The 23,190-nt window shown below is 47.3% G+C and overlaps 1 protein-coding gene across 1 annotated transcript in view; it reads left to right on the top strand.

The window, feature by feature from the left end:
* Positions 1–23,190, top strand: part of ZFAND3 (zinc finger AN1-type containing 3) — a 119,764-nt gene that overhangs the window by 717 nt on the left and 95,857 nt on the right. The window lies entirely within an intron of this gene.

The raw sequence follows: 23,190 nt of genomic DNA, 5'->3' as shown, positions 1-23,190 counted from the left end.
GTGCCACCCTGACCCTGTATAGCACCACACTGTGCCACCCTGGCCCTGTATAGCAGCACACTGTGCCACCCTGACCCTGTATAGCACCACCCTGACCCTGTATAGCACCACACTGTGCCACCCTGACCCTGTATACCACCACCCTGACCCTGTATAGCACCACACTGTGCCACCCTGACCCTGTATAGCACCACACTGTGCCACCCTGACCCTGTATAGCACCACACTGTGCCACCCTGACCCTGTATAGCACCACACTGTGCCACCCTGACCCTGTATAGCACCACACTGTGCCACCCTGACCCTGTATAGCACCACACTGTGCCACCCTGACCCTGTATAGCACCACACTGTGCCACCCTGACCCTGTATAGCACCACACTGTGCCACCCTGACCCTGTATAGCACCACACGGTGCCACCCTGACCCTGTATAGCACCACACTGTGCCACCCTGACCCTGTATAGCACCGCACTGTGCCACCCTGACCCTGTATAGCACCACACTGTGCCACCCTGACCCTGTATAGCACCACACTGTGCCACCCTGACCCTGTATAGCACCACACTGTGCCACCCTGACCCTGTATAGCACCACACTGTGCCACCCTGACCCTGTATAGCACCTCACTGTGCCACCCTGACCCTGTATAGCACCACACTGTGCCACCCTGACCCTGTATAGCACCACACTGACCCTGTATAGCACCACACTGTGCCACCCTGACCCTGTATAGCACCGCACTGTGCCACCCTGACCCTGTATAGCACCGCACTGTGCCACCCTGACCCTGTATAGCACCGCACTGTGCCACCCTGACCCTGTATAGCACCGCACTGTGCCACCCTGACCCTGTATAGCACCGCACTGTGCCACCCTGACCCTGTATAGCACCGCACTGTGCCACCCTGACCCTGTATAGCACCACTCTGTGCCACCCTGACCCTGTATACCATCGCACTGTGCCACCCTGACCCTGTATACCATCGCACTGTGCCACCCTGACCCTGTATAGCATCGCCCTGTGCCACCCTGACCTTGTATAGCATCGCACTGTGCCACCCTGACCCTGTATACCATCGCACTGTGCCACCCTGACCCTGTATAGCATCGCACTGTGCCACCCTGACCCTGTATAGCATCGCCCTGTGCCTCCCTGACCCTGTATAGCATCGCCCTGTGCCACCCTGACCCTGTATAGCATCGCCCTGTGCCACCCTGACCTTGTATAGCATCGCACTGTGCCACCCTGACCCTGTATACCATCGCACTGTGCCACCCTGACCCTGTATAGCATCGCCCTGTGCCACCCTGACCCTGTATAGCATCGCCCTGTGCCTCCCTGACCCTGTATAGCATCGCCCTGTGCCTCCCTGACCCTGTATAGCATCGCCCTGTGCCTCCCTGACCCTGTATAGCATCGCCCTGTGCCACCCTGACCCTGTATAGCATCGCCCTGTGCCACCCTGACCCTGTATAGCACCTCTCTGTGCCACCCTGACCCTGTATACCATCGCACTGTGCCACCCTGACCCTGTATACCATTGCACTGTGCCACCCTGACCTTGTATAGCATCGCACTGTGCCACCCTGACCCTGTATACATCGCACTGTGCCACCCTGACCCTGTATAGCATCGCCCTGTGCCTCCCTGACCCTGTATAGCATCGCCCTGTGCCTCCCTGACCCTGTATAGCATCACCCTGTGCCACCCTGACCCTGTATAGCATCGCCCTGTGCCACCCTGACCTTGTATAGCATCGCACTGTGCCACCCTGACCCTGTATAGCATCGCACTGTGCCACCCTGACCCTGTATAGCCCGCACAGGTGTATCCAGGTGTGGGCATCTGATGTACTAATAGAGTGAATACAAAAAGCAGATATATGATTGTCCCTCCTGTTCTAATAGTTTGTTACAATGTATCAGTGTGGATAAAATGTGTCAACATGAGGTTGTTATTATTGTATCCACTTTACACAAAGGTCTTTTCAACCTATGAATATTCCCTATGAATACACTTAGCCCTTTCACCACAGTGCCCCCCCCCCCCCCCCCCCCCCCCCCAATATTAGTCCTGCTCATTCCCAGTGCCAACATGTCAGGGGCCCCACATGTCACCTGTATGATAGAGGGCATCTGATAACCCCAGCACCTCCCCCCACAGCTGTAATGGCTGGGGGTCAGTGCCCACTCCCGCCCCCCTGACTCGTCACTGTGTGTGCATGTTTTATTTCCCATAATCCTCTCTGACTGCGGTGAAGATGTTCTTATGTTCATATTTTTATGTGTGATCTATAAGGCCTTGGCAATGAGGCTCTGCCATGCCAGGTACCCCAGTGCCCACCGTGTCCACGCAGCATAATGCTATATAATGCCCATTGCTGCAGATCTTGGGTACGTGGTGACTCCTGCTGCCGCTTTATGATATTGTGAGATGTTGATCAATTGCCCATTACGTATACTGATGCCATCTGATGCCCCCAGATGGGCCCAGGCACCTTTCATTGCCTCTTCACTGCAGTATTGGGGCGCACTCCTGAACCCCACTGCCCCAATGCAATAAATGCTGCAAACCCCCAGGTTATTGCAAATTGAGGTCTGATGTACGGTATGGCGGTGCTGAATCACCAGCTGCCTGCCCACACGTGCGGTACACGGGGTATATATGAGCCGCCCAGAGTCCGTTATCAGACCTCATAGTGTACGGTGTGTATATCTCTGGTCAGTGAATGTTTGGGGCGAGTTTCTGTAATTAATATGTACAATATGTAAAGGGAATTTCCTGCACCAGCAGAATAGTGAGTGCAGCTCTGGAGTATAATACAGGATGTAACTCAGGATCAGTACAGGATAAGTAATGTAATGTACACATTGAGTGACTGTACCAGCAGAATAGTGAGTGCAGCTCTGGAATATAATACAGGATGTAACACAGGATAAGTAATGTATGTACACAGTGACTGCACCAGCAGAATAGTGAGTGCAGCTCTGGAGTATAATACAGGATGTAACTCAGGATCAGTACAGGATAAGTAATGTAATGTACACATTGAGTGACTGTACCAGCAGAATAGTGAGTGCAGCTCTGGAGTATAATACAGGATGTAACTCAGGATCAGTACAGGATAAGTAATGTATGTGCACAGTGACTGCACCAGCAGAATAGTGAGTGCAGCTCTGGAGTATAATGCAGGATGTAACTCAGGATCAGTATAGGATAAGTAATGTATGTACACAGTGACTGCACCAGCAGAATAGTGAGTGCAGCTCTGCAGTATAATACAGGATGTAACTCAGGATCAGTACAGGATAAGTAATGTATGTACACAGTGACTTCACCAGCAGAATAGTGAGCGCAGCTCTGGAGTATAATACAGGATGTAACTCAGGATCAGTACAGGATAAGTAATGTATGTACACAGTGACTGCACCAGCAGAATAGTGAGTGCAGCTCTGGAGTATAATACAGGATGTAACTCAGGATCAGTACAGGATAAGTAATGTATGTGCACAGTGGCTGTACCAGCAGAATAGTGAGTGCAGCTCTGGAGTATAATACAGGATGTAACTCAGGATCAGTACAGGATAAGTAATGTATGTACACAGTGACTGCACCAGCAGAATAGTGAGTGCAGCTCTGGAGTATAATACAGGATGTAACTCAGGATCAGTAAAGGATAAGTAATGTATGTACACAGTGACTGCACCAGCAGAATAGTGAGTGCAGCTCTGGAGTATAATACAGAATGTAACTCAGGATCAGTACAGGATAAGTAATGTATGTACACAGTGACTGCACCAGCAGAATAGTGAGTGCAGCTCTGGAGTATAATGCAGGATGTAACTCAGGATCAGGACAGGATAAGTACTGTATGTACACAGTGACTGCACCAGCAGAATAGTGAGTGCAGCTCTGGGGTATAATACAGAATGTAACTCAGGATCAGTACAGGATAAGTAATGTATGTACAGAGTGACTGCACCAGCAGAATAGTGAGTGCAGCTCTGGAGTATAATGCAGGATGTAACTCAGGATCAGTATAGGATAAGTAATGTATGTACACAGTGACTGCACCAGCAGAATAGTGAGTGCAGCTCTGGAGTATAATACAGGATGTAACTCAGGATCAGCACAGGATAAGTAATGTATGTACACAGTGACTCCACCAGCAGAATAGTGAGTGCAGCTCTGGAGTATAATACAAGATGTAACTCAGGATCAGTACAGGATAAGTAATGTATGTACACAGTGACTGCACCAGCAGAATACTGAGTGCAGCTCTGGAGTATAATACAGGATGTAACTCAGGATCAGTACAGGATAAGTAATGTATGTACACAGTGACTGCACCAGCAGAATAGTGAGTGCAGCTCTGGAGTATAATACAGGATGTAACTCGGGATCAGTACAGGATAAGTAATGTATGTACACAGTGACTGCACCAGCAGAATAGTGAGTACAGCTCTGGAGTATAATGCAGGATGTAACTCAGGATCAGTACAGGATAAGTAATGTATGTACACAGTGACTGCACCAGCAGAATAGTGAGTGCAGCTCTGGAGTATAATACAGGATGTAACTCAGGATCAGCACAGGATAAGTAATGTATGTACACAGTGACTCCACCAGCAGAATAGTGAGTGCAGCTCTGGAGTATAATACAGGATGTAACTCAGGATCAGTACAGGATAAGTAATGTATATACACAGTGACTACACCAGCAGAATAGTGAGTGCAGCTCTGAGTATAATACAGGATGTAACTCAGGATCAGTACAGGATAAGTAATGTATATACACAGTGACTACACCAGCAGAATAGTGAGTGCAGCTCTGAGTATAATACAGGATGTAACACAGGATAAGTAATGTACTGTATGCACACAGTGACTGCACCCACATGTAGCAGTTTTATTGTCTTTCCTTACACAGACATGAAGCGATTGTGTTGCCTCTTCCTAATACACACACATGTAGCTGTTTTGTTGCCCTCCGATGCCCAGACATGTAGCAGTTTTATTGTTCTCTATAGCAGTGCAATTAGATGTAAGTGGCGCATTTGACAACTCCCGTCTTTCTTCCTTCAGTTGTCACAGCGGCCGCCTCGATTTGAGGGTTGCATCGTGAATATCTTACAGGTCAACCACTTATCAGGAAATCGGAGAGCTCGCGTTTCGTGTATTTTAAGTCTCTCGCGGGCGGCGTAACGCAGGAAGTTTTAAATCCACTGCAAACAAGCGCAGACAATTAGAATAAAACCCAGCGGCACGAGAAGCAATTTTCCAAACTTGAGGGATTGAAGCCTCCTGAAATGAACAGACCTCCAGACTCTTTCAAGTGCACAGCGGCGATGACTTTAAGCTCCAATTATTTTTCCGAGTAAATGTGAAATGCAGATGGCGATATCCTGCAAGATACCTGCTGTAATCATCGCGGCCGGTAAATTACATCCACTCTAAATGGCGGCTTTATTATTCACGTAAGTGCGGGGAGGCCGCCGGGGCCTCTGCCCTCCCCATTATGCAGCCAGGACTCTACTTTTAATTTGTCTGCATTCTGATCTATGGGGAGAGCAAATGATATGAATCCAGTGCTGCAATACCGTGCATAGGGCTGTGTACACACCGCCGGAGCTGCACTGCGCGCTGCCAGCTGTTTGGTATTGAGTTTGGATGGATTATACCCATGTGTTATATTTCCACACCTTGGTATTGGGTTCGGATGGGTTACACCCCTCCCCTATGGTATTGGGTTCGGATGGGTTACACCCCTCCCCCTTGGTATTGGGTTTGGATGGGTTACACCCCTCCCTCTTAGTATTGGGTTTAGATGGGTAACACCCCTCCCTCTTGGTATTGGGTTTAGATGGGTAACACCCCTCCCTCTTGGTATTGGGTTTAGATGGGTTACACCCCTCCCTCTTGGTATTGGGTTTGGATGGGTTGCACCCCTCCCTCTTAGTATTGGGTTTAGATGGGTAACACCCCTCCCTCTTGGTATTGGGTTTAGATGGGTAACACCCCTCCCTCTTGGTATTGGGTTTGGATGGGTTACACCCCTCCCTCTTGGTATTGGGTTTGGATGGGTTGCACCCCTCCCTCTTGGTATTGGGTTTAGATGGGTAACACCCCTCCCTCTTGGTATTGGGTTTAGATGGGTAACACCCCTCCCTCTTGGTATTGGGTTTAGATGGGTTACACCCCTCCCCCTTGGTATTGGGTTCGGATGGGTTACACCCCTCCCCCTTGGTATTGGGTTTGGATGGATTACCCCCCTCCCTCTTGGTATTGGGTTTGGATGGGTTGCACCCCTCCCTCTTGGTATTGGGTTTAGATGGGTAACACCCCTCCCTCTTGGTATTGGGTTTAGATGGGTAACACCCCTCCCTCTTGGTATTGGGTTTAGATGGGTAACACCCCTCCCTCTTGGTATTGGGTTTAGATGGGTTACACCCCTCCCCCTTGGTATTGGGTTTGGATGGGTTACACCCCTCCCCCTTGGTATTGGGTTTGGATGGATTACCCCCCTCCCTCTTGGTATTGGGTTTGGATGGGTTGCACCCCTCCCTCTTGGTATTGGGTTTGGATGGGTTGCACCCCTCCCTCTTGGTATTGGGTTTGGATGGGTTGCACCCCTCCCTCTTGGTATTGGGTTTGGATAGATTATGCCCCTCCTACCTAGTATTGGGGGTGGATGGATTTTGCCCCTCCCCCTTGGTATTGGTTTGCGTGCATACGGAGTATTATCCGCTGTGTCTTTGGGCTGCAGTAATATTGGTGCAAATTGCACTCAATTTGTTGAAATGGAACATATCGAATCGTAAATGTGGCACGACTCACATGGTCTGTTTTACTCGCTTCCTTCCAGCTCCTCCAGGCAGGTATCGATGCACTGCACAATGGTTTTAGTGTATTTTACGGCTCTTTTTTGTGGATAATGTTAAGAGTGTGTTCACAAAGGACATAAAGTGCAATAGAAAAATCTGCTGCAGATCTGCGATGAGTCCTGTGCAGATTTGCTGCAGACTTTCCCTCAGATTTGCTACGTGTTCACTTTGTGCATCGGAAAGGGTGAAATCCGCGGTGGACGTCACTGCATATATCGACTCCCTGTGTATTTAAAGGAATTGTCTTCTTTGTATGTAAATTCCTCCAGACTCGTGTGGAGTTGTCGTCCAGCACCCCAGGGTATCAACGTCACCCATAGACTTTCGAAGATGGCGACTGCAACTTCTACTGCACATGCGCTGAAAATGTTCAGTGCGGTTTAGGTGAGGAAAGTAGGGAGAAGACTGGGCAAAACTATATACAGATGAAATCTAGAACTGCTGGTGACAAGAACCTGTTACATACAAACATCAACCAAAGTAACCAAAAATCCCAGATATTTACTTTACAGGTAATAGTAATTTAAAATGTATTTTCACAAAGGCCAGAAGTCTAGGTAGAGTATTGGGGGAGCTGGAGGTTCTGGTACTAGAAGACCACATAGATGTAGTTGGTGTGGCTGATGGATGGTGGACTCTTCACATGACTGGGCTGTTAATATTGAGGGTTGTACACAATTTAGGAAAGACCGGGTCAATAGTAAAGGTGGCGATGTGTGTCTATATGTGAGGAGTGGTCTGAGGACAAGTGTGAAAGAGACAATTGTGCATGAGGATGGTCAGGATGTGGAAACCGTAAGGGTGGAAGTTCAAAGGGATATAAACACTGAAAAATAATACTTGGTGTAATCTATAGACCCCTAACATCACAGAGGAGATAGAAACGCATCTGTATAACCAGAGCGGCTGCACTGGCGGGTTCAGTGGTCATAATGGGAGATGTTAACCTCCCAGACATTGACTGGGGTCATGGTTCTGCCTCAACCGCAAAGGGGAGAAGATTCCTAATCTTGCTGCAGGACCACTTTATGGGCCAGTCTGTAGAAGCCCCCACTAGGTGCGATGCTCTGCTGGATCTGGTCATTTCTAATGATGCAGAGCTTGTTGGAAATGTTACTGTTCGAGAAATACTAGGTAATAGTGACCACAATATAATTATATTCCCCCTGAACTATAAGAAGCAAAGACACAGAATTTTAAAAAGGCTAATTTCCCTGGGTTGAGGGGAGCATTTCAGGGCATAGACTGGGAGCAGTCCCTCATAGATGTTTATAGGTAAAGTAAGGTCTATTGGCTTGGAAAGTATAGTCTGTAATTGGATTGAGAACTGGCTGAAGGATCGTGTCCAGACAGTTGTGGTCAGTGATTCCTATTCAGAACGGTCCCGGGTTATAAGTGGTGACCCCAAGGGTCAGTGCTGGGCCCTCTATTATTAATGATATCGAGGACCGGATTAATAGCACCATTTCTATTTCTGCAGATGACACTGAGCTGTGTAGAACTGTACGGTCTATGGAAGATGTCCATACACTACAAGCTGATTGGGACACTGAGTGATTGGGCATCAACTTGGTAAATGAGGTTCAATGTGGACAAATGTAAAGTTCTGCATCTTGGTAGTAATAATCTCCGTGCTTCATATATCCTAGGGGATGTAACACTGGGAGAGTCACTTATAGAGAAGGATTTGGGGGTCCTTGTAGATCATAGATTGAATAACAGCACAATGTCAATCAGCTGCTTCTAAGGCCACCAGGATATTGTCATGCATTATACGAGGCATGGACTCGCGGGGGAGGGATGTGATATTACCACTTTACAAAGCGTTGGTGCAGCCTCATCTGGAATATGCAGTTAGTTCTGGGCACCAGACCATAGAAAGGATGCCCTGGAGCTGGAGAGAGTACAGAGGAGAGCGACTAAACTGATAAGGGGCTGGAGGGTCTGAGTTATGAAGAAAGATTACATGAATTTAATTTATTTAGTCATGAGAAGAGACGTCTAAGGGGGGACATGATTAACCTGTACAAATATATAAATGAGCCGTACAAAAAATACTGTAAAAAACCGTTCCATGTAAAATGCCCTCAAAAGACAAGGGGCGCTGCCTCCGACTGGAGAGGAAAAAGTTCAGTCTCCGGAAGCGTCAAAGCTTCTTTACTGTAAGAACTGTGAATCTGTGGAATAGTCACCTCAGGACGTGGTCACAGCAGGAACAGGGGACGGGTTTATAAAGGATTTAGACAAATTCTTAAACGTAAACAACATTAATGCTTATGGAAACGTGTAGAGTCTCAGTCACTTCCTTCTGGGATTCGCGTCCCCACCGATCCCTTGGTTGAATTTGATGGACTTCTTTTTTTTTTCAACCGTATGTAACTATGTAAAAAAAAACTGCAAATTGGCCATTTTGACTTTTTTCTGTTTTACTGTTTTCCGTATGAGATACATATTTGATAGTATGGGTGTTTTTGCACAGGGCGATGCTTATGATGTTTAATTTTTTAATTGTTTATGTATTTTTATTTTAATCTTGGGCAAAAGGGGTGATTATTATTTTATTTTTTTGCACTTTTTAATATTTCCTCTAAGGAGCTTGAGCAAGCAGTCATTAGATTGCTTATGTCATAGACACTAGTGTTGAGTGAAGCGAACTTCCGATCGTAGGTCCAGTGTCCCTTCGGTCAAAACTTTGAATGCTGTGCGGAGATCCGTCTCTGTACAGCATTCAAATGTATGGGCTCCGTGGAGGTGACATTCGTTATCTCCAAAGTCTCGCGAGGCAGGCAGGCTCCCCATGGGAACTAATGTGCAGCAGCCATGTAGCACACAGGAGCACAGAGGCTGCCGCACACTACATCCGGCTCCCACTATCCTCGCTGGATTTTACCGCAGCATCTGAAGGGTAAAATGTGTGCGATCGACGTCATCATTGATCACATACATTACTGTTTAAACAGCAGCCTCCTGACATCTATGGCTCCCCCCGCACTCATGCGTGAGCGCCATCTTTAAATACCCAACTGCTGCATTAGACAGTAGGGAATGGGTTAAAGGGAGTGTATTGTCAGAAAATAACCTATTGTTTGTCATGATTTTATTTTTAAAGAATTTTTGATGTTTTTAATTTTCCATTTTAATATTTGTGTTTCAACAAAGACCATAAAATCCTGCAGTTTTCGCACATTCCACTAAAAACAGCCATAGGCGCCACTTTTTGGTCTGTACAGATCTCTTTTACTGCAGTTACCTGCTTATCTGTCATTCTAATCCTGCCTGTAATGATATCACCCCTGTGTACGGGTAAGGCAGGATCCACCATTCACAATAGGGGATTGTCAGAGCTTATCTATTCCCTCCCTGTACAATGACCTCTGCACAGGTCGCAGATCATGCCTAGAAGACTCTCCCATAGAAGTCAATAGTGTCCCCTCCTGACCATTGTGTCTATGGCCCATGGGGCTGCCGTAAAGATATTTTCCTAAAGGGGACCTATCCCCATGAAAATGTGATGTAAGCTACAAGCAGCATGTTATAGAGCAGGAGGAGCTGAGCAGATGTATAGTAATTTCTGGTGATGCATTTCCTTTAAGGCACCTTCCCCTGTAGGATAGTGCCTGAGCAATAGGTTCTGGCTTGCTAGTTGCTGCTATGGGGTGCTGCTTTACGTTTGTTTGCCCGTGTACCCATCTGCGGATTGTGCCAGACCTGTGTCAGCTCCCTGCCTGTCCCCATTACAGTTTAGCCTGATCCTGGTGTACTCCGGGAGGTAGTGGCCTGGTGGTTCCCCTGCAGCAGAGTCCAGATCTCTGTATAGGGGTTAAAGGACCACTTAAATAATGCTCTTGGGAGTAGCCCCAAGCCAAATCTGTTCAAGACACACCGCGGATCCACACCCGCCATCTAACAACTTGACCTGCAGTGCAGAACTTAAAGGGATTGTCCCCTCTGGACATTTATTGCATATCCTGTGGATAAACCCGTGTGGACGTACCCTAAAACTGTCCAGCTGGCCTCAGACCCTCTTCTCATTGCCATCCTAAAGTGGCGTCCTGTTCTGTCAGAATGAATGCCGACTGCTGTGCCGTTTTGGCGCCCTATAGCTCCGCCCTGCAGTAAACCTTCACTTCCCAGCACGCTCTGCGGCTTTTATGGGGACTTTCCGGATGGTATCATTCTGCCAGAGCGTCTGGCTCTGATTCCCGTGCGGCGGTATTATTGATGGAGCGGGAACGTTATAGACCAATCTTATTTTACGGGGAGTATTGTGCCCCGGAGGTGGCGTTTTACACCTCACTGCATTTTATCGCCGCGCCATTTTCCTAGTGATGAGTAATTATGCAAATGACACCTGACGGCAAATATTACCTTCTCCTTTATGAGAGTCGCAAAGTTCGTCGGGTCCGTGAATTAATCGCGGTGCGTGTTGAATTGGTTGTAGGCTTGATGCTGCGCACGCGGTGGAGACGGTGAATATGGGATATGATCCCTCCGCACTCCGAGGTGGAGAGACCTGCACAAGATGAGATGACCGTCGCAGGATTATTGCAGCAGTCCGCCCCCTGGCCTGCAGCGTCTATGCACACCGCCAAGCGGGCCGCAATCCTAGAATTTACTCCTGTTCATTGAATTCTTCTCGTTATTACAGTTATGTAGATAAATAACGTGTAGGGTTTACGTAACGTGTGCGCAAAAATACTGCAACATCAGAAGGGCAGGGGTCCGACTTCCCGGCATCAGAACCACACTGCCCCGTACGCCGTAGACTGACCGTGTCTGGTTACTCCAGCGCCGCTACTATTTCCTCCTCCCAACCCCCATGCTGTTCGCGGACCATGGGAATCCATGGGTTAAGAGATGGGAGCTTCCTCCCATCCCAGCTGTGGACCAGGAGGAGCCTGGGAAATAGGGGAACGGTCCAACGACGGGTGGCGCAGCCAATAGCAGGCCGCGACTGGGGACCAGCCTCCCAACGTCACCCGCGATGGTCGGGAGGATCGTCCCAGTCGCCAGGTCTAAAATTGTGGGCGTGGCAGGTTTCGGGCTTTAAAAAGTCTAAATGTAAGACGGCTCGGAAGCTCAAGACTAGGGCGTCTTCTGCATGGTCCCAGGGAGTGGTCCTGATCCGGAAGTTTGTGAACCCCTGTAGTAATGAGGCCTGTGCTCGCGAATGCCTCCTGGATGTGCAGGAAGCCGTCTGTAAGTTGCTGCCCCCGTCCATCTCGTCTGAGATGCAGAACTCCGTCTCTGCGCTTTTTTATTTATTCATACGATTGACCACCATAAAACTTTCCTGCCAATTAGCCGCTGCCCTTAACACGTCTGCGGCGGCGGGAAAACTGCTGCGTAAATCAGAGCGTGGCGGAAATAGGATTCCACGAGGTGGATGGTAGCGCGGCACTCCGTTACAACCCAAACATATGTTCCCGAAGACGGCGGGCATCAGCGGGAGCGTGCCCTCATCGCCCATCGGTGTTGTCACAATGAGATGCTATTGACCCCACATCCGGAGCAGCTGTCATGGGATCATTTCCATCCTGTGCCAGATTACCAGACCATCAGGTACCGAACTAACAAACCGCCACCTAATTAGCTCCCTATGAAAGCTGCACCCTCAATGGCCTGCAGTATTTTGGTTTAAGAATAGAATGGTGAAGACGGTGAAGACTGACACAGAGCAGTAGGAGAGAGGGAGCAGACCCAGTGTGACGCCCACTATAGGAGACGCCCGTCAGCCTACCACCGCTGTGATTAGAGCTGAACGTGACGGGTTATATTGAGCTCTGGTGCGCGGCCGTGAAACGGTTAAAGCAATAACTGCGCCGCGAGGACCGCAAGCATCTTGTAGCTAACGAGCTGTTTTATTGGGATTGGAGCGATTTGTGTGTAAAGCGGCCGCGCCCCGTGATGACGGGGAGTTAATAGCGCTTAGCCGAGCGATCCATATGCAGATGGCGGCCTTTATGGGTTCATATCTGACCGTTGTGACCGGGGCGGAGCCAGCGCCGCTCCTCATGGCGCCCAGCTAGATTGTCGCCGACTCCTTCAGAGCTGACATCTCGAACATGACCTGGCCGGCATTTTCTAGACTCCAATAGTAGTATTGGATCTGTAAAAGAAAACATCCGCGCGGATGAGTCACATGACCGCGATTGTGTCATGGATTCCGTCTCAGGCGATCATCGTGTTTGGGTATATAATAAGCAGTCCAGCTACTACAACTCCCAGCATGCACACTTGCTTTGCTACTCTTGTAACTCCCATAGAAAGAATGAATGGGGCATTCTGGGAGTTGTAGTTTCAGTATAGCTGGAGGCTGCTGACCCCCGGTGTTACAATGTATCAGTCTGAGTCCAGGATGTTTGGACACATTGTAGCAAGCCTTCAGGTCTGAGAAGTATTGGTCTGTACAGGTTTTGAGTGATGTTCACTGACAGCAATCAGAGATCATGAAATAGCGAGGAATTGAAACGGTACACCCCAGGCTTGTGCTGCTCTCCGGCTGCAGCGTTGGCTCGTCCTGACGTCCCTTGCTTCCCGTCTCGTATTTTTAAGGCTTTGGACTGTTACACGTTGCCTAATTAACGCTTCCCGAAATGCGTGGCCCATTTTCCAGGCGCAGGACTCCGCAGAATGTAAGGACCCTCCTCCAGCGAGGCGGCGGCGGTGCCGTCTGTTGTGTCAGGCCTCGCAAAATGTTCCGATTTATTTTCCTTCAGAGACACTTCATTAGTCGGAGGACTGCATCCGGGGACAGAATTAGGCCAGGTAAACGCCGTGGGGGTCTCGGCTCCGCGCATTTAAATCTCCTACAGGCGTCTGGGGACCCAACACGGAGCGCTCTAATAACGCCATATGTATATTCTCCCGTCTCGTGTGCTTATATGTGGCCTCCATTCTGTTACCAGAGAATGCATTACAATATATAGATAGACATCTCTCCTGAAATCCTCTGTGCTGCTGGGGACCCTGCTCCTTCCACTATGTAATTCTCACCCTGTCGCCTCCACAGGATCAGCACACTGCTCTCCTGAAATCCTCTGTGCTGCTGGGGACCCTGCTCCTTCCACTATGTAATTCTCATCCTATGACCCCCACAAGATCAGCACACTCCTCTCCTGAAATCCTCTGTGCTGCTGGGGACCCTGCCCCTTCCACTATGTAACTCTCATCCTGTCACCTCCACAGGATCAGCACACTGCTCTCCTGAAATCCTCTGTGCTGCTGGGGACCCTGCTCCTTCCACTATGTAATTCTCACCCTGTCACCTCCACAGGATCAGCACACTGCTCTCCTGAAATCCTCTGTACTGCTGGGACCCTGCTCCTTCTACTATGTAATTCTCATCCTATGACCCCCACAAGATCAGCACACTCTTCTCCTGAAATCCTCTGTGCTGCTGAGGACCATGCTCCTTCCTCTATGTAACTTCACACATAATCAGCTCTCTCCTGAGATGCTCTGTGCTGCTGTTGTTCTGTTTCGGGGTATAGTTGGTGAAGTGCACTTCCTGCCCGCATCCTTTGTTCTCGCCCTCAGTAGGGGTCAGGCCTCGGTGTATTAGTGACCGCCCTGGTTGTCGGAGTTGGCCGCTGGCTGCAGGCCTCTCTTATTTCCCGGGGCGTGCGGGTCTGTTGCGGATTTTCAGCAGCCGGTGTCTTCAGTGACGATTTTCAGCTTCACACTCCATTTATTGTCGAAACCAGGAATCACAAACACAGTCCCAAAATAATCCCGCCATCTGTCACCCTGGCAGCGCGTTATTAATGGCGCTCAGTGCTCGCCAAAAGACGTGGGTGCTAATTTACTAATACAGAATTGCAGACAGCGTAAACAGGACTGTCTACCCATCCGCCGCGCGGTCTGGTCCACGTTCACACCACCTGTTAGGCCTCATGCAGACGTCCGTGGAACACCGAACTGGCATTGCAGGAGCGCGCGGCGTCATTGGTTGCTATGCCAGTCCGGTATCTCGCGGACCGCGTTCCACAGACGTCTGCATGAGGCTTTACTTTGCGAACAGTGTCGCATCTTAAGGGGGTATTCCCGGATTTTACTGTTCATGGCCTATCACTGTCTAGATAGAAAGGGGGGAGACGGGCACAGGTGGAATCCGGTAAAATCTCACCCGTGGGCCGTCAAGAAATAACGGAAACGCACAATAAGGCGCCACTCCCTAATAAATGTAAATTGTTGAACAGTATCGGATGGTAGAATAGGCATCAGTACAAGATAGGGTTAAAATATGATAAAACCAAGGAAAATTGAAATCGGCGCACTCTCGCTTCACAGGGGGGTCGTCAACAGGGTGAGCTCAAGACCGCCACCCTCACATTGTCATCCAGCGGGGAACGCGTCGCTCATACCAGTAGCTTTCTTTGGCCGCCTACTCCACCTCTAATATTAAAGGAGGGGATATTAGTTATAACTGTAAGGTAATAAATATGTGGAAGGAAAAACTCTAACCAGGATAGCCCGTCTCTTCATAGACACAAGGCTGATCCCATATACACACAGCCCTGCACATACATACCCCAATAACCAGGATAGTCCGTCTCTTCATAGACACAAGGCTGATCCCATATACACACAGCTCTGCACATACATACCCCAATAACCAGGATAGCCCGTCTCTTCATAGACACAGGCAGGAGGCTGATCCCATATACATACATACCCCAATAACCAGGATAGCCCGTCTCTTCATAGACACAGGCAGGAGGCTGATCCCATATACACACAGCCCTGCACATACATACCCCAATAACCAGGATAGCCCGTCTCTTCATAGACACAGGCAGGAGGCTGATCCCATATACATACATACCCCAATAACCAGGATAGCCCGTCTCTTCATAGACACAGGCAGGAGGCTGGTCCCATATACACACAGCCCTGCACATACATACCCCAATAACCAGGATAGCCCGTCTCTTTATAGACACAGGCAGGAGGCTGATCCCATATACATACATACCCCAATAACCAGGATAGCCCGTCTCTTCATAGACACAGGCAGGAGGCTGGTCCCATATACACACAGCCCTGCACATACATACCCCAATAACCAGGATAGCCCGTCTCTTTATAGACACAGGCAGGAGGCTGGTCCCATATACACACAGCCCTGCACATACATACCCCAATAACCAGGATAGCCCGTCTCTTCATAGACACAGGCAGGAGGCTGGTCCCATATACACACAGCCCTGCACATACATACCCCAATAACCAGGATAGCCCGTCTCTTCATAGACACAAGACTGATCCCATATACACACAGCCCTGCACATACATACCCCAATAACCAGGATAGCCCGTCTCTTCATAGACACAGGCAGGAGGCTGGTCCCATATACACACAGCCCTGCACATACATACCCCAATAACCAGGATAGCCCGTCTCTTTATAGACACAGGCAGGAGGCTGGTCCCATATACACACAGCCCTGCACATACATACCCCAATAACCAGGATAGCCCGTCTCTTCATAGACACAGGCAGGAGGCTGGTCCCATATACACACAGCCCTGCACATACATACCCCAATAACCAGGATAGCCCGTCTCTTCATAGACACAAGGCTGGTCCCATATACACACAGCTCTGCACATACATACCCCAATAACCAGGATAGCCCGTCTCTTTATAGACACAAGGCTGATCCCATATACACACAGCCCTGCACATACATACCCCAATAACCAGGATAGCCCGTCTCTTCATAGACAAAGGCAGGAGGCTGATCCCATATACACACAGCCCTGCACATACATACCCCAATAACCAGGATAGCCCGTCTCTTCATAGACACAGGCAGGAGGCTGGTCCCATATACACACAACCCTGCACATACATACCCCAATAACCAGGATAGCCCGTCTCTTCATAGACACAGGCAGGAGGCTGGTCCCATATACACACAGCCCTGCACATACATACCCCAATAACCAGGATAGCCCGTCTCTTCATAGACACAAGGCTGATCCCATATACACACAGCCCTGCACATACATACCCCAATAAACCAGTTTACACCTACACATAATACAAAACTGCCCTATTCTTTTATTAAATATGTGGGGCAAGGGACTGTCTATCGGGGTCCCACACAGAATTTTTTTTAATTTACTCCTAGGTATACCATACGTCAAAACCTAATGACGCTAAGGGGGTATACACATCTAAAACTAGAAATAACATCAAAAAAATATAAATCTACATAGATGAAAATATAACTAGCCATAGCATAATAGAATAGAATGAGTATAAAATGTATAGGCTTCTGCTACAATAACGGATGATATGTGGCACATGTAGCTCAGCCTCCACTATGCTGCCCATTCCTATTAGGGGTCAGGATTTTTCGTATAGACCAAGGTGTATTCTAATGATTCATTAAGGCCATAAGGCGTCGGGGTATTAAAGCGAAAAATCCAATACATTTCTGTGCGACCCAGGGATGGATGGGATCGTGTGTCACCCGTAGGGGCGAAGGGTCTCCACCACGAGATGGAAACACTGTGGGCTGTTACTTTCCTATTAGAACGCTGTTCGTTCATCCTTTCACGTAAGGGTTGAGTTGTGCGACCAACGTAAAGGAGATTACAGGGGCGCTGCAGGAGGTACCTGTCCATTCTATGTTTGATGGTGAAGCCGTCTTCGCTGTAGGGAGTTGCGGTCCCCTTTACGCCGCGCGTAGTCGTATTACAGCCTTTGCATCTGCTTTACACTTCGAAATCCCTGGATCTTTTTGCCCCACAGTTTTTCCTGATTCTTTATTTAGTTTGGGGCATGAAGGGGCCAACAGGTTTTTCAGGGTCTTTGCTTTTCGAAAGATGATAATAATGGGGGCTGTTGGGATTATTTTGCCCCGGATGGGGGTCTTTCATTAAAATCGACCAATTCTTTGTCAAGGTTTTTCTAATCCAGGTATGTTGGGGGTTAAATCTAGTGACCATACCGAGGTGGTGAAGTGGACTCTCGGGCGTTTTAGTTTTAGGTCATAGACTTTCTTTTTGGGAAACTTTGGAGATTCTCCTAGTTGAATCTTCCAATGGTCTCCTGCGATATCCCTTTTCTCGAAACCAGTTTTTTTTGTAAATCTATCCGATTTTTCGTAGTTCGATCGTCAGAACAATTCCTTCTGATCCTCTTCATTGGTGACGGCTCTTATAGTCTAAGTAACTATTGGCGTTCACGCCCTTGAAATGAGTCTTAGTAATTGTCTCTCTATTCTCAATGGTAAGGTGTAAATCCAAAAAGTCTTACCCCTGTGGGATCGTACCCAAGGGTCAATGGCAGGTTCCAGTCATTTAAATGAATCATCTTGATGAACTGACACGGTTCATCAGCTTCTCCCTGCCAAACAAAAATGATATCGTCGATAAATCTACGATAAAACTTGATTCTGGGGTGTGACAGCAGACCCAAATTATCCTCAAAAACCCCCATGAAAAGACTTGCATATGATGGTGCAAATTCGGTTCCCATCGAACGAGAGGGGTCCTTTTAGAGGTGGAGTAGGAGGCCAAAGAAAGATAACGGTATAAAATTACTTGGTTCTGAAACTACAACTCCCAGAATCCTCCTTTCACTTCTATGACAATTACAAGAACAGCCAAATGTGTGCATGCTGGGAGTTGTAGTTCCACAGCAGTTGGAGTGCCGGAGGTTGGTGATCTCTGCACTATACAACCGAAAAGGACTACCCTGGAATAGCTGATCATTGGGGGTGCGGGGGTCGGACCCTCCGGTCAGAGAATGCTGGCCTATACCCTTTAACAGCTCTTAAAGGGGTATTGTCATCACAAGCATTGGTGAACTAGCACTAGGATATGCCCCAATACCTGATAGGTGCGACTCCACATCTATCTCTAACGGAGCCCGAAAAACATCACCATAGCCATAGAATTTTTATATTTCTTTTTACTATAACTTCCCTCATTAGGTACCATTTTGGGGTATGTATGACTTTTTGACTCATGGACTGCAGTAGAATACTATTGCAGTCTATGGGACAGGCTGCCAACTCTTACAAGGCCCCAGGCTGTCACAGCAACCAACAATTTCGTCGCAGGGGCTCTGATCCGAAGGTAAAGGAGGGCCCGTCCCTCTGCCTAACCCCACAGATGACACCATTGCTATTGACGGCTGCATCTGAGGATTTGATGGAGTATAATCAGCGATGACACCGATCCCGGTCATTGCAACCGGTTCTTCTGTATTGTACAGCCAGCATCCACCATGTGTGAGCTCACTGCATGCAACCCCTTAAAGCTAATGATGTACCTTTATGTGATTAAGGGGTTAAAGAGGACCTTTCACTACTGTATAAACTAAAAACTAACTCTATCAGTGGGCAGAGCGGCGCCCAGGGGTCCCCCTGCACTTACTAGTATGCCTGGGCGCCGCTCCGTTCGCCCGGTATAGGCTCCGGTGTCTGCGCTCCCTCTGACTGACTTTTTGTAGGAGGCGTGTCCCTTGCTGCAGTGCTGGCCAATCGCAGCGCACAGCTCGTTAAGCCACGTCCCCTCTGTCAGTCTAAAGTGCTTAATAAATGTGGTGGAAATTAGACCAGAATTCTGGAGCAACTGGTAAATTGTAGTCAGTTGCGATGACCTGCGTCATGATAATATAGCAGGACGATCCATAATTGGCTGACTCCGCCAAACACAGGCTGCTGCAGCATGCCGACTCTCCCGCCCCTCCTGCGCATGCTCTCCCGCCCCCTCCTGCGCATGCTCTCCCGCCCCCTCCTGCGCATGCTCTCCCGCCCCCCTCCTGCGCATGCTCTCCCCGCCCCCCTCCTGCGCATGCTCTCCCGCCCCCCTCCTGCGCATGCTCTCCCGCCCCCCTCCTGCGCATGCTCTCCCGCCCCCCTCCTGCGCATGCTCTCCCGCCCCCCTCCTGCGCATGCTCTCCCGCCCCCCTCCTGCGCATGCTCTCCCACCCCCCTCCTGCGCATGCTCTCCCACCCCCCTCCTGCGCATGCTCTCCCCTCCTGCGCATGCTCTCCCCTCCTGCGCATGCTCTCCCCTCCTGCGCATGCTCTCCCCTCCTGCGCATGCTCTCCCCTCCCCTCCTGCGCATGCTCTCCCCTCCCCTCCTGCGCATGCCCTCCCCTCCCCTCCTGCGCATGCTCTCCCCTCCCCTCCTGCGCATGCCCTCCCCTCCCCTCCTGCGCATGCTCTCCCCTCCCCTCCTGCGCATGCTCTCCCCTCCTTTCCCAGCTCCTGATGGATATTTCTGACCTGTTATGTAGTGAAACAACTTGCAGGATGACCCCGCCGCTCCGGCCATAGTGGTCGGAGCAGATTTAACAAAGTGATGGCTGATTAGACAAGACCCCGAGCGCTGGGTTTCGTGCTCTCTCTGCGTGTCCTCGTCGGCAGCAGTAACGTGTTTGCTGCAGCGGCGGCTCGGCTTTATGTTGCTCCTATTCTTATTAGGGCTGTAAAATCTCGGCGGCTCCACTTGAGATGTGACTGCGCATTCAGCGCTGTTTATTCCTCAGTACAATTCATTTTACAGCCGCCATACAAAATAATTAAGTGTCACCGAGCGGTGACTCGTAGGTATTCAGCACTGTGCCGCAGCCGGGGTGGCTGCTCTCTAATGTGTCACCGTGCTACTGATGACGATATTCACAGGGCAGTCATCGAGACACAAGAAGTGACATATTGTATCATCCGCCATCATGTGAGACGAAAGACTGTGTGCAGAATGGAAACACGTTCACTGCGGCTCAGAGATTGTATATTGTATAGGAGCAGTATTATAGTAGTTATATTCCTGTACATAGGAGGCAGTATTATAGCAGTTATATTCTTGTACATAGGAGCAGTATTATAGCAGTTATATTCTTGTACATAGGAGCAGTATTATAGTAGATATATTCTTGTACATAGGAGCAGTATTATAGTAGATATATTCTTGTACATAGGAGCAGTATTATAGTAGTTGTATTATTGTACATAGGAGACAGTATTATAGTAGTTATATTCTTGTACATAGGAGGCAGTATTATAGTAGATCTATTCTTGTACATAGGAGCAGTATTATAGTAGTTATATTCTTGTACATAGGAGGCAGTATTATAGTAGATATATTCTTGTACATAGGAGCAGTATTATAGTAGTTATATTCTTGTACATAGGAGCAGTATTATAGCAGTTATATTCTTGTACATAGGAGCAGTATTATAGTAGTTATATTCCTGTACATAGGAGCAGTATTATAGTAGTTATACTCTTGTACATATGAGCAGTATTATAGTAGTTATACTCTTGTACATAGGAGCAGTATTATAGTAGTTATATTCTTGTACATAGGAGGCAGTATTATAGTAGTTATACTCTTGTACATAGGAGCAGTATTATAGTAGTTATATTCCTGTACATAGGAGCAGTGTTATAGTAGTTATATTCCTGTACATAGGAGCAGTATTATAGTAGTTATACTCTTGTACATAGGAGCAGTATTATAGTAGTTATATTCCTGTACATAGGAGCAGTATTATAGTAGTTATATTCTTGTACATAGGAGCAGTATTATAGTAGTTATAGTCTTATACATAGGAGCAGTGTTATAGTAGTTATATTCTTGTACATAGGAGCAGTATTATAGTAGTTATATTCCTGTACATAGGAGGCAGTATTATAGTAGTTATATTCCTGTACATAGGAGGCAGTATTATAGTAGTTATATTCCTGTACATAGGAGGCAGTATTATAGTAGATATATTCTTGTACATAGGAGCAGTATTATAGTAGTTGTATAATTGTACATAGGAGCAGTATTATAGCAGTTATATTCTTGTACATAGGAGCAGTATTATAGTAGTTATATTCTTGTACATAGGAGCAGTATTATAGTAGTTGTATTATTGTACATAGGAGCAGTATTATAGCAGTTATATTCTTGTACATAGGAGCAGTATTATAGTAGTTATATTCTTGTACATAGGAGCAGTATTATAGTAGATATATTCTTGTACATAGGAGCAGTATTATAGTAGTTGTATTATTGTACATAGGAGACAGTATTATAGTAGTTATATTCTTGTACATAGGAGGCAGTATTATAGTAGATATATTCTTGTACATAGGAGCAGTATTATAGTAGTTATATTCTTGTACATAAGAGGCAGTATTATAGTAGATATATTCTTGTACATAGGAGCAGTATTATAGTAGTTATATTCTTGTACATAGGAGCAGTATTATAGCAGTTATATTCTTGTACATAGGAGCAGTATTATAGTAGTTATATTCCTGTACATAGGAGCAGTATTATAGTAGTTATACTCTTGTACATACGAGCAGTATTATAGTAGTTATACTCTTGTACATACGAGCAGTATTATAGTAGTTATACTCTTGTACATAGGAGCAGTATTATAGTAGTTATACTCTTGTACATAGGAGCAGTATTATAGTAGTTATATTCTTGTACATAGGAGGCAGTATTATAGTAGTTATACTCTTGTACATAGGAGCAGTATTATAGTAGTTATATTCCTGTACATAGGAGCAGTGTTATAGTAGTTATATTCCTGTACATAGGAGCAGTATTATAGTAGTTATATTCTTGTACATAGGAGCAGTATTATAGTAGTTATAGTCTTGTACATAGGAGCAGTGTTATAGTAGTTATATTCCTGTACATAGGAGCAGTATTATAGTAGTTATATTCTTGTACATAGGAGCAGTATTATAGTAGTTATAGTCTTGTACATAGGAGCAGTGTTATAGTAGTTATATTCTTGTACATAGGAGCAGTATTATAGTAGTTATATTCCAGTACATAGGAGCAGTATTATAGTAGTTATATTCCTGTACATAGGAGCAGTATTATAGTAGATATATTCTTGTACATAGGAACAGTATTATAGTAGTTATATTCTTGTACATAGGAGGCAGTATTATAGTAGTTATATTCTTGTACATAGGAGCAGTATTATGGTAGTTGTATTCTTGTACATAGGGGGCAGTATTATAGTAGTTATATTCTTTTACATAGGAGCAGTATTATAGTAGTTATATTCCTGTAGATAGGAGCAGTATTATGGTAGTTTTATTCTTGTACATAGGGGGCAGTATTATAATAGTAGTAGTTTTATATTGGGAATCCATAGTGTCCCTCTTCAGCAGGTCAGTAGTACCAGCTGCTTTCTTACACAGGTTGTCGTCTGTCAGAAGTCCTAGCTTATTTAGAAGTTCTGGAGAAAATGAATTTTCACTGCTTTATTACATTGACATTTACGATCATGAAGTTTGTTTCCAGCAGATAAGTTGTTT

The sequence above is a fragment of the Bufo gargarizans genome, chromosome 4, assembly GCF_014858855.1.
Source record: "Bufo gargarizans isolate SCDJY-AF-19 chromosome 4, ASM1485885v1, whole genome shotgun sequence".
In the NCBI taxonomy this organism is placed as follows: domain Eukaryota; kingdom Metazoa; phylum Chordata; class Amphibia; order Anura; family Bufonidae; genus Bufo; species Bufo gargarizans.
This window is presented reverse-complemented; position numbering and strand designations above follow the sequence as displayed.